At 44.1% G+C, this 17,365-nt stretch overlaps 1 protein-coding gene across 5 annotated transcripts in view; it reads right to left on the bottom strand.

The window, feature by feature from the left end:
* Positions 1-17,365, bottom strand: part of SLC36A3 (solute carrier family 36 member 3) — a 56,698-nt gene that overhangs the window by 38,028 nt on the left and 1,305 nt on the right. The window contains exons 1-2 of one of the 5 annotated variants that reach the window (XM_082620893.1): positions 15,724-15,812; positions 12,319-12,434 (exon numbers count right to left, since the gene is read on the bottom strand). The exons of 2 other annotated variants lie outside the window; for them this stretch is intronic. The gene's annotated coding sequence lies outside the window, so the exon portion shown is untranslated. Of the gene's footprint in view, positions 1-8,678; positions 8,715-12,318; positions 12,435-15,723; positions 15,813-17,365 lie in introns of those variants that run through there. 2 more of the 5 variants (XM_082620895.1, XM_082620896.1) reach the window with 2 other exon arrangements.

Genomic DNA, 17,365 nt, shown 5'->3' with positions numbered 1-17,365 from the left:
AACTGATTGATGTGGAGTGTGAAGGTCAGGCCATCGTAGCCCAACACAGACCCTCTCTGAAGGGTCATTCCAGTCCAAGAGCTCAGCTTCGCGCTTCCCTGGTGGCGCAGTGGTTGGGAGTCCGCCTGCCGATGCAGGGGACACGGGTTCGTGCCCCGGTCTGGGAGGATCCCACATGCCGCGGAGCGGCTGGGCCCGTGAGCCATGGCCGCTGAGCCTGAGCGTCCGGAGCCTGTGCTCCGCAACGGGAGAGGCCACAACAGTGAGAGGCCCGCGTACTGCAAAACAAACAAACAAACAAACAAACAAACAAAAAACTAGCCTCCTTTACAAGAATATACAATGGGAAAAAGACAGTCTCTTCAGCAAGTGGTGTTGGGAAAGTTGGACACCGCATGTAAATCAGTGAAGTTAGAACACACCCTCTCACCATATACAAAAATGAACTCAAAATGGCTTAAAGACTTAAATATAAGACATGACACCATAAAACTCCTAGAAGAGAACACAGGCAAAACATTCTCTGACATAAATCATACCAATGCTTTCTTAGGTCAGTCTCCCAAGGCAATAGAAATAAAAGCAAAAATAAACAAATGGGACCTGATCAAACTTATAAGCTTTTGCATGGCAAAGAAAACCATCAACAAAACAAAAAGACAACCTGTGGAATAGGAGAACATATTTGCAAATGATACAACTGACAAGAGCTTAATTTCCAAAATATACAAATGGCTCATACAACTCAACAATAGAAAACATAGAAAAAACTAATGCTAAGTCTGGCCCTAACTGTACTCAGGGTTCCAGGACAGGTGGCCTGACCTTAACTTGGGGGTTTTCTGGGGATAAGTGATAAAGAACATTTCCTTCCTCTGCTGCCTTGTGGGCTCTTGAGGAGAAAGCTCCCCATGAAATGGGTAAAGTTGTGACAGAAAATTCACAGGATGCCAGAACCAGACTTAGGCCTGCCCACAAACTGAGGGAGAAATCTCTCTTATAAGTGCTACCCACACTGTGCTTGATAACCATTGTCTCCTTTAACCCTCTCAACAACTCTAAGCAATAGGACTTATTCTCACCATTTTATCTATGGCTCAGAGGTGGGGAGAGCTTGCCCAAGGTCACACAGCTAACATGGAAGTCACAAAAGCAGGATGGGAATGAGTGTGTTTTTCTGTGATCTTAACTACAGGTTGTCCAGCATCCTAGAAGCCACCTAGTTCAACGTTCTCTCCCCTCCCATAAAATGCTTGAAGGTTTCCTCTTCCTTGTGTGTTACAATCTTTCCAACAGACAGTGGAAAATAGGTATTAGATGGAAATTAGCACATTTTGACTAACAATTTTATATTTAGAAGTTTACCTATAGGATATAATAGGGAGTTTTCAAACATGTATGTAAACTCAAGGGTACTCATTACAGCCTTAGTTATACTTGTAAAATTATAAGCAAGCTATTTGTCAAGTCATAATGCTAGGGAAATTAATGATGATACATTTATCCAATTGAATGGTATTCAGTTATACATGGTACTATATACTGAAATTAATTGATATGAAAATTCAGGTTTTTCAAAAATTAATTTGTCCATCAGTTACTGAGTATCAACTATGTTTGAGGCATTAATATTGAATTTCATTGTATTTCATTCATATAAAATGATATATGTATGTGCTTGTTTGGGTACAATAAACCAATTTAATAGGAAAAATGTTCAAAAAAAAAGACTGGCCCCTGGGACTTCCCTGGCAGTCCAGTGGTTAGAACTCTGTGCTTCCACCGCAGGGGCAATGGGTTCGATCCCTGGGGTTGGGAACTAAGATCACGCAAGCCTTGCAGTGCAGCCCCTTAAACCTTTTTTTTTTTTTTTTTAACATCTTTACTGGAGTATAATTGCTTTACATTGTTGTGTTAGTTGCTGCTGTATAACAAAGTGAATCAACTATAAGTATACATATATCCCCGTATCTCCTCCCTCTTCAGTCTGCCTCCCACCCTCCCTATCCCACCTCTCTAGGTGGACACAAAGCCCCAAGCTGATCTCCCTGGGCTATCTGGCTGCTTCCCACTAGCTATCAATTTTACATTTGGTAGTGTATATATGTCAGTGTTACTCTCTCACTTCGTCCCAGCTTACCCTTCCCCCTCCCTGTGTCCTCAAGTCCATTTTCTATGTCTCCATCTTCATTCCTGTCCTGCCCCTAGGTTCTTCAGAATCATTTTTTTTTAAGATTCCATATATATGTGTTAGCATACGGTGTTTTTCTCCTTCTGACTTACACTTAGGTTGCTTCCATGTCCTGGCTATTGTAAATAGTGCGGCCCCTTAAATCTTTAAGGACAGATGACAGTTTATCTTCTTAAAAGACCTTTGTCAATAACACAGACTTCTTTAGAAATACCTTCTAAGATTCAACCATACTCATTCTCCAAAAAAAAAAAAAAAAGCCCCTTCCCTCCTGTGACATTTAAGAGGCTGATAAAGTGAATGCCTCTTTTGTTCATTCACTCCTTTTGCAAACCTTCACTAAGCCCCTGGTGCCCAGGCTCGGTGTCAGGCTTGGGAAGATACAGAGTTGAATGAGGCCTGGTCATTGTCCTCGGGTTGCTCACAGTCTGGGCAGCTCGGCTGATCCAGGCTAGAATTAGCTAACTTTTTTACTGAGCAATTACCATGTGCCAGGTAACAATTACCACGTGTTAAGTGCTTTGCATGGATTACCTCAACTGATCCTTAACAATAATCATCTGAGGTAAATACTATTATCCCCATTATACGGATGAGAAATTTGAAGCTAAGACAGGTTCAGTAACTTGTCCCATGCTACGTACACAGCTAGTAAATTGTAGCACTGGGATTTTAACTCAGGTCTATCTGACTCCAAAACCAGTGCTTGTTTCCACAATGTTCTACTGACCAGGTCAATGTCAAACCTGGGATTCTTTGATTCTGCTGGCAAGGGCTTGATCTGCATTCTTCAGTGGAGGTGGATAATGCTTTATAGGTATCCTCACTGGCAATGTCCTTTCTCCAAGGACTAACTCAGATGTCACCTCTAACACAAGCCTTCCCCGTTTTCTCCATCTGGAAAGAACACCTTCCTCTTCTAAACCCTTATAGAACACTGACTTCACCCAAGTCACTCTGTTATTTCAGTTTTGTGTGCACATCTCTTCCTCCCTGGGCTGCGAGAGCCTTAGAGGCAGGGACGTGAATGATGTCACGTGCTCACTGCTGTAGCCCCACGATGCCCAGGTGCTCAGTAATGTTGAGTAAATGGACCCCTAAAGAGTTATGCTTAGGATTTAAAAATTATCTTTAAGGAGCATTATTTTTTGCCACCAACACAACTTCTCTAAACCTCACTTTGCCTGTCTGTCAAGATTTAGCTCCTGGAGTTACTGGAAAGAAGAAGGAAAAAGTTCCCATAAAAGTCTCCAGGTGCAAGATCTCAGGCCCAGGAGCTCCTGTCAGGGAGGTAAGGAAACTTATGAGATCCCGCTGACCTCCTCCAGGCAGGAGGAGACCTGGTGGAGATGCTGCTAGACCCTTCCTGGGGGCCACTGGAGCATTCCCTGGGCTGCACCATCCAGGGCCTGGCAGCTGAAGGAGGTGCCTCCCGCCCAAGGCAGGCAGACACCTCACTCTGGCGCTCAAGCACCGTGTGGGTGAGGGGCTGGGAGTGGTCATGGCTTTGGCAGGGGTTAAGCAAGAACAGGTTTGGCATGCAGGAGCTGCAAGGCCAGCTCTCAGCTGCTTGAGCCATAGAAGGCTCAGGAGCTTAAATACTGCACTTCCTACCTCGCCTGTTGTGATGCAGGCTCTGCTCCTTGGGAAGAACAAATGGCCAAAAGCATGAATGGATGGATAGATGGGCTTCTCCCACCCTCAACACAGAGACGCCTCACAGTTGCTCTACGAGTCTGTTCTTTCACTTCCTGCTTCTGGCCACAAATACTGATAAAGTACCCCCATGCTGGCCACTCCGCTGGCTGCTGGGGACCCACCCGGGCCAGGGTGCAGTCCCTGCCTTCCATGAGCTTAGCTGGAAATCATGAATATCAATCAGGGTTTCCCATAAATAAAACTAAAAAAATTTCAACTGTGATAAGCGCTCTGAAGGAAAATTTAGCAAGGCTGAGTGTAACAAAAGCAGTTACTCTTATAAAGGGGATCAGGAAGGCTTTCCTGTGGAAGAGGGAAGTCCCCTGCACAGCAATGTTCTCTTCGCCTTGCTGCTCTAACAACATGTGGCTTCCCCCTGGGGTCACTGCTTCCTCTGCAGGCCTCTAAGAGAGGGCTGCTTTCCTCTCTCCTCTCTAAGACAGCTTCCTTGGAACACATGGCAGCAGTCTGCAGCACCTCTGCTTGTTGCGGCATGCACAGCCCTCAGGGCCGCCCCCTCTTCCACTTAACACCCTCTTTCTTTCTCCCTTTCTTGCCCTCTCTCTCTCCCTCCACCATTTCCCTATGGTCATTCTTGATTAGTTCAACCACATAAAGGAATCACTTGTACTCCAGCCTCTTACGTCCTTGACCACCTTTTCTTCCAGTCTGTCCTCCACACACCGACTCCCACCATCATACCCCAGACCCTGTCATTATCAAAACCTGTACCACTATTTTAAAAAAAGTTTTATTGAAGTATGGTTGATTTACAGTGTTGTGTTCCTACACCACTTTCAAAGTCTCTATTTCAAGCATCCCATTCTCTGGGTGCCTCACCAACACCTACTGGTCCATCTCACATCCACTAATTTGCAGACCCTACCAGGTCTTTGACCACGTCAGGTCCTCCAGTCCACTGATGCTGCTCTGAGACCCATCCACTGCTCTTCGCCCCCTCATAGCTTCATTCCCCTTTTTACCCAGTGACTGGTCAGTTGTGGAGTCTCCCTGCCATACACTCTCATCCCTCTTGTCCCTCTCCTTGTATTGTATCCACCTTCCAAAGCCACAACGCTGACCGGATGCACCTTTGCCTCTACTTTAAGACTACACCTAAGTAGCTGAATGTGGCTAGAGAACAAGAGCCAGATTTGCCAACCCGTCACATTTTAAATTTATGAAAACCTCAGGTGGGTCCTAGCACCGCAGGGAAAATCTACTCTTTGTCTTATTTATGTTATTCTTCCACTCTTTAAGAGGACTATTTCCTACCTCTTCTCTCTATTCAAACCTCCATTACTCTCCCCTTTTCACTGTCAGCGGATGGCATTGTTCTCATTTCATTGAGAAAACAGAAGCAATCAAAAGAGAAGTTCCTTATCCTCCAGCCACTAAATCTATCCACTGACCTGTGTCTGAATCCATATACTAGGCTTTTTCTCCCATGAAAGTGGCTGAGCCATCCTCATCCTAAGTCCCTTTATCTTGAGCACTGGATCTCATCCCCTTTCCTTCACCTAGTCAAGAGCCTTCCTCCTGCAATGATCCTTCCCTCTCTCTTGCATCATCAGCCCTTCCCTTTCTACTGCATCATTCCCATGAACATATAAACATACCATAGCACCTTTAATCTCTCATCTCTCTGCTCCCTTTCATAGCAAAACTCCTTAAAAGAGTTGTCTCTATTCACTCCAATTTCTCATTTTCCATTCTCTTGAATCTACCTCAGCTGACTTTCATCCTTATTATTTAACTGAAACTGCTCTTGCCAGTGGCAACGATGGTTCCTGTCGCCAAATCCAATGGCTAAAACTTAGCCCTCTTATCACTTGTCTTGACAGGAGTAGACATTTCAGTCCCCACCCCCCTTTTCTTTTGGCCATGCCACACGTCACGTGGGATCTTAGTTCCCCAACCAGGGATCAGGGATCAAACCTACGCACCCTGCAGTGGAAGCGCAGAGTCTTAACCCCTGGACCACCAGGGAAGTCCTCAGTCCTTTTTACACTCACTATTTTCACCGCTGTGGTGATAGACTCTAAGATTCCACCTCCTTTGATATTTATGGTATTCATGCCCTTGTTTATCTCCTCCTCTTGTATGTGGGTGGGACCTATGCTTGCTTCTAACCAATAGAATGTGGCAAAGATGATGTAATGTCACTTTCATGATTACATCGTCATATAAGGTCTTGTTTTACTAGCAGACTCTAGACACTTCAAAGTTAGTTGGTTTTAAAGAAGTAAGTGGTCATGTTAGGAGGCCCATATGGTTAGGAGCTGAGGGCCAGAAAGAAGCTGACAGCCAGCAAGAAGCTGGGGCCCTCAGTCCTACAACAGCAAAGGAATTAGTTGTGCCAGAAACCTGAGCGAGCTTGGAGGAATATTATTTTCCAGTTGTGCCTCCAGATGAGACTATAGCTCAGCCAACACGTAGTTGCAGCCTGTGAGCCCCTATAAGCTTAGGACCCAGTTAAGCCATGCCTGAACTTCTGACACAGAGAAACTGAGAAAATAAATGTATGTCACTTTAAGCCACTAAGTTTGTGGTAATTTATTTATTTATTTATTTATTTTTAATTAATTAATTTATTTATTTAGGCTGCATTGGGTCTTCGTTGCTGCGCACGGGCTCTCCCTAGCTGCGGCGAGCGGGGTGGGCCACTCTTTGTTTTGGTGCATGTGCCTCTCACTGCGGTGGCCTCTCTCGTTACAGAGCACGGCCTCCAGGTACATGGGCTTCAGTAGTTGCAGCATGCAGGCTCAGTAGTTGCGGCCAGGAGGCTCTAGGGCGCAGGCTCAGCAGTTGTGGTGCACGGGCCCAGTTGCTCCGCGGCATGTGGGATCCTCCCGGACCAGGGCTGGAACCCATGTCCCCTGCACTGGCAGGCGGACTCCCAACCACTGCACCACCAGGGAAGTCCCTGCGGTAATTTATTACACAGCAATATGAAACTAATATAACCACTCATCTTCTTTTACATGGTTATGTTTTTTCCATAGTGGCATCTTATACTGTATTTTTAAAAACCCAGACACAAGTTATTTGCATATTAAACAGGTACCATTCTGTACCTTCATATGGCAAATCGTGACCACGGAACCCTAGGGTCTAAGTGAGGGGTCAGAAGAGAATCCAAAGGTTCTCACACTTCTTACCAAGTGTGACCCTGACCAAACACCTTTGTCTCTCTGAGGTTCAATTTCCCATATATAAAACGTATGGGAGATTTCCCTGGAAGTCCAGTGGTTAGGACTTGCACTGCCGTGGCCTGGGGTTCAATCCCTGGTCAGGGAACTAAGATCCCGCAAGCCAAGTGGTGTGGCTAAGAAAAAAAGAAAGAAAAAGAAAAAAAAAATGAATGGGTTGCAGCAGACCATCTCAAAGAAACTGTAAAGTGTAATATATAATGATTCTGTGGCTGACTGAGGGCCTATCCAGTCTTCTTTGGAGGGAGGGATGTTGCTGAAGCAGGGAAAAGAAGGACTCACAGAGCTGAAAGATTTGGGAGATGAATTTCTTCCCCTATTAATTTCATCGGTGAGAAACTGAAGCCCAGAAGAAAGGAACTTGCTAGTACATGGCAGAGCTAGCCTCAGCCCTTTCCTTTGGGCTCCTACATCAGTGTTTTTTTGGCAACAGGAGGCACTTCTCTCTTCTAAGCTCTCCCAGGTCCTTTGTTACCGTTGTGAGGTAAACCCAAGGTCTGCCTGCCTTACAGGGGCTTAGTGGGTTTGCTCCCGATCTCTTAGAGGGCTTGGTCCCAATCCTAGGAATATTCCTCACCCAATGCTGCCTTTTCCTGCCTTATTTCAGGAGGACCTACCAGTTGGCGCTGTCTTATGCCGAGACTGAGATCAAGGAAGCTGTTGGCTGAGTAAGAGGTTAGGGGAGGATCTGTGGGTACGATGGAAGCTGTAAGTTGGTTTCAGGTAGACTGGAAGCTAGAGCTTTGGAGAACCTGAGCCCAGTAAGCTCTCGGAGGCTTCCTGCCACACACTCTTACTTAAAAAATTAATATTCACGGGGCTTCCCGGGTGGCACAGTGGTTAAGAATCCGCCTGCCAGTGCAGGGGACACGGGTTTGAGCCCTGGTCCAGGAAGACCCCACATGCCGCGGAGCAGCTAAGCCCGCGCGCCACAACTACTGAGCCTGCGCTCTAGAGCCCGCGAGCCACAACTAATGAAGCCCGCGTGCCTAGAGCCCGTGCTCCACCAACAAGAGAACCCACCACAGGGAGAAGTCTGTGCACAGCAACACAGAGTAGCCCCCGCTCACAACTAGAGAAAGCCCGTGCACAGCAACAAAGACCCAACGCAGACCAAAAAAAAAAAAAAAAAAAAATTAATATGCACATTTAAAAAAAGACATCCATAGTTAAATCCTTAATTTTTTTAATCAAAGGATTTATAATTAAAGCTAGAGTCTCCTTATCTGGCCCTCTCCATTCCTCTTTCTGGGGCTAGCCTTTTTTTTGAAATTGGTTTTTTGTTTTAGTTCTTCAGTTCTCCATCTCATTGTATAATACACTTTAATGATATTTCTCAACTAATCAACATGTTGTTAGATGAAAATTTGTACCTGTCAATCTCCCCCACTCCTCCTGTCAATATAATTATTTCACTTTTAGTTCTTTTTTACTTATCTTTGTACTTTTAAAAATTATATAAGCATAAAGATAAACTTCTTATAAATTTTAAAGAGTATTTGTGTTAGTTTCCTATTGCTGCTTTAGCAAATTACCACACATTTTGTGGATAAAACAAGAGAAATTTGTTATCTTACAGTGCTGGAGGTCAGAAGTCCTAAAATCAAGATGTTGGCAGGGCTGTGTTTTTTTCTGGAGGCTCTAGGGAGAATCCCCTTCCTTGCTTTTCCAGCTTCTAAAGGCCTCCCGCACTCCCTTGGCTTGTGGATCCTTCTCCATCTCCAAAGCCAGTAGAGTAGCATCTTCTCTTCTCTGACCTTTCTGCTTCCCTCCTATAAGAACCCTTGTGATTACATTAGGCCCGACTGGGATAATCCAGTATAATCTCCTCTTGTCAGTATCTTTAACTTAATCACATCTGCAAAGTCTCTTTGGCCATCTAAGGTATCATGTTCACAGGCTGTGGGGATTAGGACCTGGAGAACTTTGGGGGCCATTATTCTGCCTACTCCACCATACATCCCAGTTTACCTGGAACAGTCCCACTATATGCCTGGTGTCCTGGTGTAACTATTAACACAGCTCCCATTGTAAAGCAATTATACTCCAATAAAGATGTTTAAAAAAAATTAATACAGCCCCTTTTATTCTCAAAAGTGTCTCCACTTGAACAAAAAATTATAACACCCCACTTATCCAATGTTTCCCAATCTCTTTTATACCATAACACATGTGGAAAATGATAACATTTTATAGATCCTTAAAAGAACAAGCCTATTCATGACTAGAGGTAATTGTCTCAGAAGCTCTGGCTACGTTAGGACCCAGCTGGCTGCTCCAAGGGGCAAAAGTATCAACATCTCAGCACCCCTATAACCCACTTATGGTACGCCATTGGCCACTGCATACCACTGGAAAGTCTTCCTTACACTAAAGCAATATAGTATATTTTAAAGCCTGTTCTTCTGATATGCTCCTGTGTGAGCAGCATTTAATTCCAAGGAGTGTACCCGGGTTCTCATACACATGCCCTGACGCTCCTGTCATTGCAGTCCTGCCTGCAGGTTAGTTCAGGTTGTCAGACTACTGGCATCTCTTCCCATATGCCTTCTGGTTCTGTGTCCCTGCAGAATTCCCCATCCCTCGTGCATTCTCCCAGGCATCAAGAGTGTTGGTGTTGGTGGCAGAGAGGTCCCATTGGATTCTCTGGATGGGCTTTTTAGACAGCTTGCAAAATTCTTCTCTGGGTCTTCAGAGTGCATATGTCTCTTAACTTTGTAACACATTTTTTTTTCTTTAAACATATTTCGTTTACCACAAAGCCATTAGTGGTAAAACATTTTAGCATCATTACCTCCTTTCTAATCATCAAAAGTCACAAGAGCTTGGCTCAGAGGCACATTATAGTGTAGATACGGCACCAGCAATTTTCCTAGTATCTGAGCTGCTGTTTGTTCCCTTAGTGGGGTCCTTGCTTTAACGGCTGCTTTTCATTTCAACCACGTTGCTAATTTACTGAACAGGATGCACCTTCCTTGGTCATCAGCATGTTACATAATGATGGTGTTTGGCTTTCTTTATAACAATTTCTAATTTCTATAGCCATTTCTAATTTCCATTCCCAAATTAAGAATTTTTTTTTTTTTTTTGCGCAGGTGGGCCTCTCACTGTTGTGGCCTCTCCCGTTGCGGAGCACAGGCTCTGGACGCACAGGCTCAGCGGCCATGGCTCAGGGGCCCAGCTGCTCCGCAGCATGTGGGATCTTCCCAGACCAGGGCACGAACCCGTGTCCCCTGCATCGGCAGGCGGACTCTCAACCACTGCGCCACCAGGGAAGCCCCCAAATTAAGAATTTTTAAGTGAATTTTGGCACTGTGCCACTTAATGAATTCTTGAATTATACTGTTATGGCTTACAGAATATTTTAAATTACACTAACAAAGAATGCTTATACTACAGATAATTACTCAATCCACCCATAGAAGTTCCATGTGAACAACAGCATTTCTCTCTGGTTTCTGACAAAAATGGGTGGGCACTTCTGTGTCCCAGCCAAAGCGTAGCACACTTTACAGTTCACTCTTTTGAACATCAGTCAGGCTATTATGAGATACCTCGTGAAAGTTTAAATTTGGGTAGGATTCTAAATACTCTAAATTCTGCATACAAAGTAGGACTTCATTAACATTTTTATATCACACCATCTTAAATACATGTAATGCAGCTATGTATACAGAGACTGTGTTGTGTACCCTGGGTGTTTTTGTTTCTTCCTTAACCAAATGTGCTCATTTTACGTGTGCTATTTTGTAACCTCCATGTGTGTGGGGGCCAAGGGCTGGGAAGCCAGAACCAAGAGACACATGAAGTGTGTGACTCTGGGTGCGTTGCCCCTCCTCTCTAGGCCTCAGTTTCTCCACTAAGGATGAGAGGTTGGACTCACTGACCCAAGAGGGGCTTTCCAGCTCTAATAATCTAGAGTTAAAGGAGGCTCCCTGGAAGAATCCCTCATTCTCTTTATGTCTAGGGATGTAAATAGAAGAAAAAGAGAACAAAGGGGAAGGAAAAGAAACAGCTACAAGAAAAAACCGGAAAGGAACAGATACGTGTTGGTAAAAGAAGGGAAAAGGAAAGCAGCAGCAAGATTCCTAGACTCACAAAGTGTGAGTATGGACTTCATTTATTAAAAAATAGGTTTCAATTCACAATGTTTTTTAAGAACACTGGCTGTGGAGTTATAGAGTTTGACTCCTGGCTTTATCACTTATATTCTTGTGTGACTTTGGGCATAGTTTTCCTGTCTTCTTGCCTCAGTTTCATCTATTAAGTGGAATGAAAAATAACGACCTCATAGGATCTCAGGGGGGAGTAAATGAGTTTGTAAAGCACATAGCACTCAGTGAATCAGAGATCTTACTGTCATTGTCATCACTTTTCCTGGAGTCCCCCTGAGACAGCGGGGACAGGAATTCTCCTTCCTTTAAGGTGTTTGTAGGTCGCCCTTCCCCCTCCCATCCTCACGAGGCCAAACAACTCCCAGTTCCTGAGTGAAGAACCCAGAGAGGCGAAGCAGGCATGTTCCCCCCATGCTAACCAGGTCTGTCCCTCCACTGGATGTGGACAGTGAGAGTAATGAGAATCACCTCTTGTGTGGGTATATTGATCAGTACAGTGTGCCAAGTGCTCTGAAACCCATCAGACCCTCTTCTGGCTGAGAGATGAGGAGGCAGAGGCTCAGGGAGGTTAAGCCCCAAGAGGTCACGTCATGTGTCCAGGGGTATAGGAGGCTGGGAAGCTCTATCTCAACACTTTTGCCCCAGTACCCATAACCTGGGGAGGCGTTCGCTCAGCTTCTCCGGGAAGGCTGGGCTCCTGCGTGTTCTCTGCCCTTTGATGGCATTCCCCACCCTCCTGCTTCACTAACTGTGGGTGCTGCTGAGTGGTGGGTGCGGTGAGATGGTCAAGTATGTGGTCACTGGCATTCTGGCTTCAGCAATGATCAGCCTCACGACCTTGAGTGTTTTAAGTCTTTCTAAAGCCCACTTTCCTCATCTGCAAAATGGGGATAATGCCTTATGCCTAGAATGAGAAGCTGAGACAGGGTTTCTTGAGAAAGTGATTTACTAAGGGAGTGTTCTCAGGAGAAGGGGTGTGAGGGAAGCAGAAGGGAAGAAAAAGGGAAAAGCTAAGTGAGGATGCAGTCTCAGGTGGAGACTAGCTTCAGCCTAATCCCACAGGGAGCTCTGGAGCACAAGTTGCATCATAAGCTGATTCCACCTTAAAGTCAGGGGACTGATCTTTGGTTCCCATCCCCCTTAAGTAATTGGCTGTGGACTGCACTTCCCCCATCTGTCATAGAGTGTGAAGGAAATGGATCGGGAACACAAGGGATCCTGAAAGAAGAGATGGAGAGAAAAAGGGGAAATTGAGCAGGACTCATATGACATACACAATCAATAAACATATACCCTCTCTTTTTTTTTTTTTTTTTTAATTTATTTATTTTAATTTATTTATTTTTGGTTGTATTGGGTCTTCGTTTCTGTGCGAGGACTTTCTCTAGTGCCGGCGAGTGGGGGCCACTCTTCATCACGGTGCGGGGGCCTCTCACTGTCGTGGCCTCTCTTGTTGCGGAGCACAGGCTCCAGACGCTCAGGCTCAGTAGTTGTGGCTCACGGGCCCAGTTGCCCCGTGGCATGTGGGATCTTCCCAGACCAGGGCTCGAACCCGTGTCCCCTTCATTGGCAGGCAGATTCTCAACCACTGCGCCACCAGGGAAGCCCTACCCTCTCCTTTTTATACAAAAGGCTGTATCACCATTCTCCTCATTTTTTCCCTTAGGAATATAACTGGAATTTGCTTCAAAATAATTTAGGGTGAAGGGGCATTAGGTGGGAATAGATAATCGGGGTGGTGGTGGTGGTGGTGATGGTACTGGGTTGGGATACAGATAAATAATGTTGGCCAAGAACTCTCTCCAAACAGAGTTGGATTCACTCCCAGCAGCCAATCAAATCTGCTCTTTTGAACACCATCAATGCTCGTTCTTTACTAAACACAATGGTCTGTTTTCAGTCCTCTTCTTATGTGAACAAGCAGTAGCATTTGACATGGGTAGTCTCTCCCCTCCTTGAAAAACTTTCTTCACTTGGCTTCCAGGACACCACCACTTCTGGTTTGCCTCCTAGCTCAGTGACCATGCCTTCATGGTTCCTTCTGCTCATTCCTAGTCATCTTTCTATGCTCTCCTAGGCTTGATTTTTGGATTTCCTCCCATAGTTTTCTGCACTCACTTCCCTGGTGATCTCATCTAGTCTCTTTGCTTAACTACCATAAATATGCTGACAATGGCCAATTTTTTATCTCTAGGCTGGACCTCTCTCCTCTCCACAATCATCCCAATGCCTACCTGACCTCTTCCCTTGGATGTCTAACAGGCGCTTCACACACAACAGTCTCCCCTTGCTCCCCACCAAAACCTGCCCCTGCCATTGTCTTTCTGTTCTAGTAAAAGGCAACTCTATCTTTCCTGTTGCTCGGGCCAAAGTGTTTGGCTCCTCCCTCTCATACTCCACTTCCAGTCCATCAATGTGTCCAACCTACGATAAAATTATTTTCAGAAACTGACCACCTTCACTGCTGTCACTCTTGTCATCACAATCTTATCCTGGCTTACTACAACTGCCTCCCAACAGGTCTCACTGTTTCTGCCCTTGCGTATATCAACCCAATAGACAAAGCATCCTTTTAAACCCTAATCAGATCATGGCACTCCTCTGCTGAAACTTCTCCAGGATCTTCCCATCTCACTCAGAATAAAAGCCAAAGCCCTTAAAGTGGCTCACAGAGCACTATACAATTTTCACCCATTTATTGTTGCTCTGACCTAATCTACTTCTCTTTCCCTAGCTCTCTTTGCTCCAGCCACAGTGACCTCCTTGTCATTCTTCAAACGGATGAGGTGCAGTCCCACCCCAGGACCTTAGCATATGCTATTCCCTCTGCCCAGAATGCTCTTCCCAGTGTTCACATGGCCTGTTTCTTCACCTATTTCAGGTCTTTATTTACATTCACCTTCTCAGTGAGACCTTTCTTGACTATTTAAAAAGGTTGCAATCCCTTCCCTCTGCCTCCAGACTCCCTCTTCCACTTTCTTGATTTATTTTTCTCCATAGCAGATACACCGCTGACATATGTATATTACTTAGTTATTCTTAGTTATTTCTGTTGCCTGTCTCCTCCCACTAAAATATAAACTGCACAAGAGCAGGGGTTTTTGTCTATTTTGTTCACTGTTGTATCCCTAGAGCCTGGCACAATGATACTCAATAAATACTTATTGATAAAAATATGAACACATTTCCTCATCCTTATCTTCTTACTGTTCTATTTGATTCTTAATTTGTTATTATATTTTAAATTTCCAAATTTTAATTTAAAATTAATTTTAAAATATAAAATTTATAATTTTTATTTTTCCTCAGAATATTCTTTTTTAAAGCATATTGTTTTCATTTCATGATTGCAACATCTTATCTCTCTGAGGTTTCTTAGGGCAGCGTTTCTCCAACATGAGGGAACATCAGAATCACCTGGAGGTCTTATTGAAACAGATTGCTGGGCCCCACCCCTGGAGTTTCTGATGCAGATTCTGGAGTGGGACCCCAGAATCTGCATTTCCAGTAAGTTCCCAGGGGATGCTGATACTGCTGGCCCAGGGACCCCAGTTTGTTTTTTTATGTTTTGCATAGTTTCGTCCAAGGTGCTTTCATGTGTTTGTGCATTCCAAGGTGCTTTCATGTGTTTGTGCATTTGATTCTTCTTCTTAGAGGCTTTTCTCAGATGTCTGGTAATCTCTTTAAAATTTTAAATTAACCTTTTAAATACAATAAAGTTCATATATTTTAATTGTCCAGGTAATGGCTTTTAAGTTTAAGCCTATGTAGCCATCATCCCAATCAAGATGTAGAATTTTAGCACTGCCCTGGAAAGCTCTCAAGTCCCTTTGCTGTAAGTCCGCACCCCACACATCCCAAGCAACCACTGATCAGTTTTCTGTCACTAGATTAGTTTTTGCTCATTCTATATATTTGTATTAATTGAATCATGTAGCATGTAGCCTCTTGTGTCTAGCTTCTTTCACTTAGCATAATGAGATTCATCCTTATCAGTAGTTCCTTCCTGCTATATATGCCACGATTTGTTTATCAATTCATCTGTTGATGAATATTTGAGTTGTTACTAATTTAGCTTTATTAAGCTGCTTGCTGTGAACCTTTGTATGGATCACAGCCAGGACTAGGGTGAGGCAAGCCGGGAAACCTAGTTCACAAAATTTAAGAAGGCCCTCACTCTTGTGTACCTATAAGTGCCAACTGTGCACTTGCACAACCCTGATAGGGAGCCCTTCCTTAAATTTTCCACCCAAGGCACCAGGCTCTGGGCCTGGTGTGGATATGCTTCTATTTTTCTTGGGTAAAGAGTGAAATTGCTCCATCATAGGATAGGTATGCATTTAACTTCATAAAAAACTGCCAATGAGTTTTCCAAAGTGGCTGCACCATTGTACACTCCCACCAGCAAGGGATGAGAGTCCCAGTTGCTCCACATCCTCACCAACACATGTATTTCCACTATTTTCTTCTCTGTTGCCACAGATGGACTGCTGCAAATATGGCTCACCCATGCAGTTCTTTCTGTCATCCTCATCTCTTTGGCTTTCCTGATCCAAATGAGATTCAGGAGAGTTTTTGTTGTTAGTCTTGCTTAACTGTCCATGAGCGCTGTTTCAAACAAAGGCAATATAAGCTGTGCAGCTCTGAGTGAGCTCTTCACCTTCAGAAAGAGTTTTTATTGATGCTTTTCTGAGATCTGCCCTCTCCCCTAACCCCCCACCCTGGGTCCCCTCACTCCTCTCTGAGTTTCTTCTCCTTTCTCCTGCACAGCTTGTCTGATCTCAGCTGCTTTTGTTGGTCCTTACACGTATTTTGGTAACTATGGATTATATTTCTCTTCTGGCTTTGCTGTAAATAGAATTTGCAGTTTTTTCCTTTTTGCTTTTGTATAGTTTCTAAGAGTAAAAGTCAAAGTGGTTATTTACACAACCATTTTGCACTAGAAATCTTTATATTTCTGAGTAAACAGTGGGAGCAGAGGTGGAGATCTGCATATTGGGGAAAAGTTATCTGGGAAAGATAAGGAGATGTTATTGTATGCTAGTTTCTAATTAGGGCTGCAAAATGATAAGGCTGATAGAGTCCTAACAGTATCTGAAAATTGTGCAGCCTTTTTTCAAGGGTCTCTCTAATAAAGGTGTAGTGGTCACCACAGAAGTAAGAACATCAGTGCATCCCAGGGGCAGATGGGGAAGGCAAAATCCCACCTGCATCAGTAATTCCAACAGGGAGCTATGTGGTTCTCACAAGCTCTGCCTTTCTGGGGTAAAACATTAGGAGGAGCCACAGAATCAATGAAATTTGAGGTCAGGAGGTGACCTAAAGGGGGCATTCCTGGACTTGGACTCAGCAGCATTCCAAGCACAGCTCATGGCACTGAGCCGTCAATGAACTGGGGACTTCTACCAGGGATGGGATGAATTCATTCATCCTCATATTTTGACTGAGCATGAATCTACATTCTTTTCTCTTTCCCTGCTGAAATGAATCAACTGGAGTATAGATTTTTTAAAATATATATATAGGTTATGGAACATATAGAGATTTTAAACATATATACATAAAGTAATGTATGTTTATGAAATAATTTAAACACTACAGACAGTGAAGAATAAAAGTCTTAAGCAAAACAGTAAGTACTGGTATTCATGATTCTAAATTTTAACACCACACATCTGTACATGCTTACATATAGATACTTCTATAAATACATGGCATAGGGTTTGGAAAACAATACTCAAATGCTGGTAACTGTAAATCTTTGGAGAGGAGAGTGAATTTGGGAGAAGAGAAATTTTCACTGTTTATAATACTTATATATTGCCTAACATTTTTTTTTCTTGCTGCGTTGGGTTTTTGTTGCTGTGTGCGGGCTTTCTCTAGTTGCAGTTGAGTGGGGGCTACTCTTTGTTGCGGTGCACGGGCTTCAGTAGTTGTGGCACGTGGGCTCAGTAGTTGTGGCTCGCGGGCTTAGTTGCTCTGCGGCATGTGGCATCTTCCCAGACCAGAGCTCGAACTCGTGTCCCCTGCATTGGCAGGTGGATTCTTAACCACTGCACCACCAGGGAAGTCCATGTTCATTATCTTGATTGTGGTGATGGTTTCACAGGTGAATATATATGTTGAAAGTTATCAAATTATACACTTTA

This window comes from Mesoplodon mirus (assembly GCF_964341445.2).
Source record: "Mesoplodon mirus genome assembly, chromosome: 5".
NCBI lineage: Eukaryota > Metazoa > Chordata > Mammalia > Artiodactyla > Ziphiidae > Mesoplodon > Mesoplodon mirus.
Note: the sequence above shows the minus strand (reverse complement) of the source record. Positions and strands in the feature narration are given on the sequence as shown.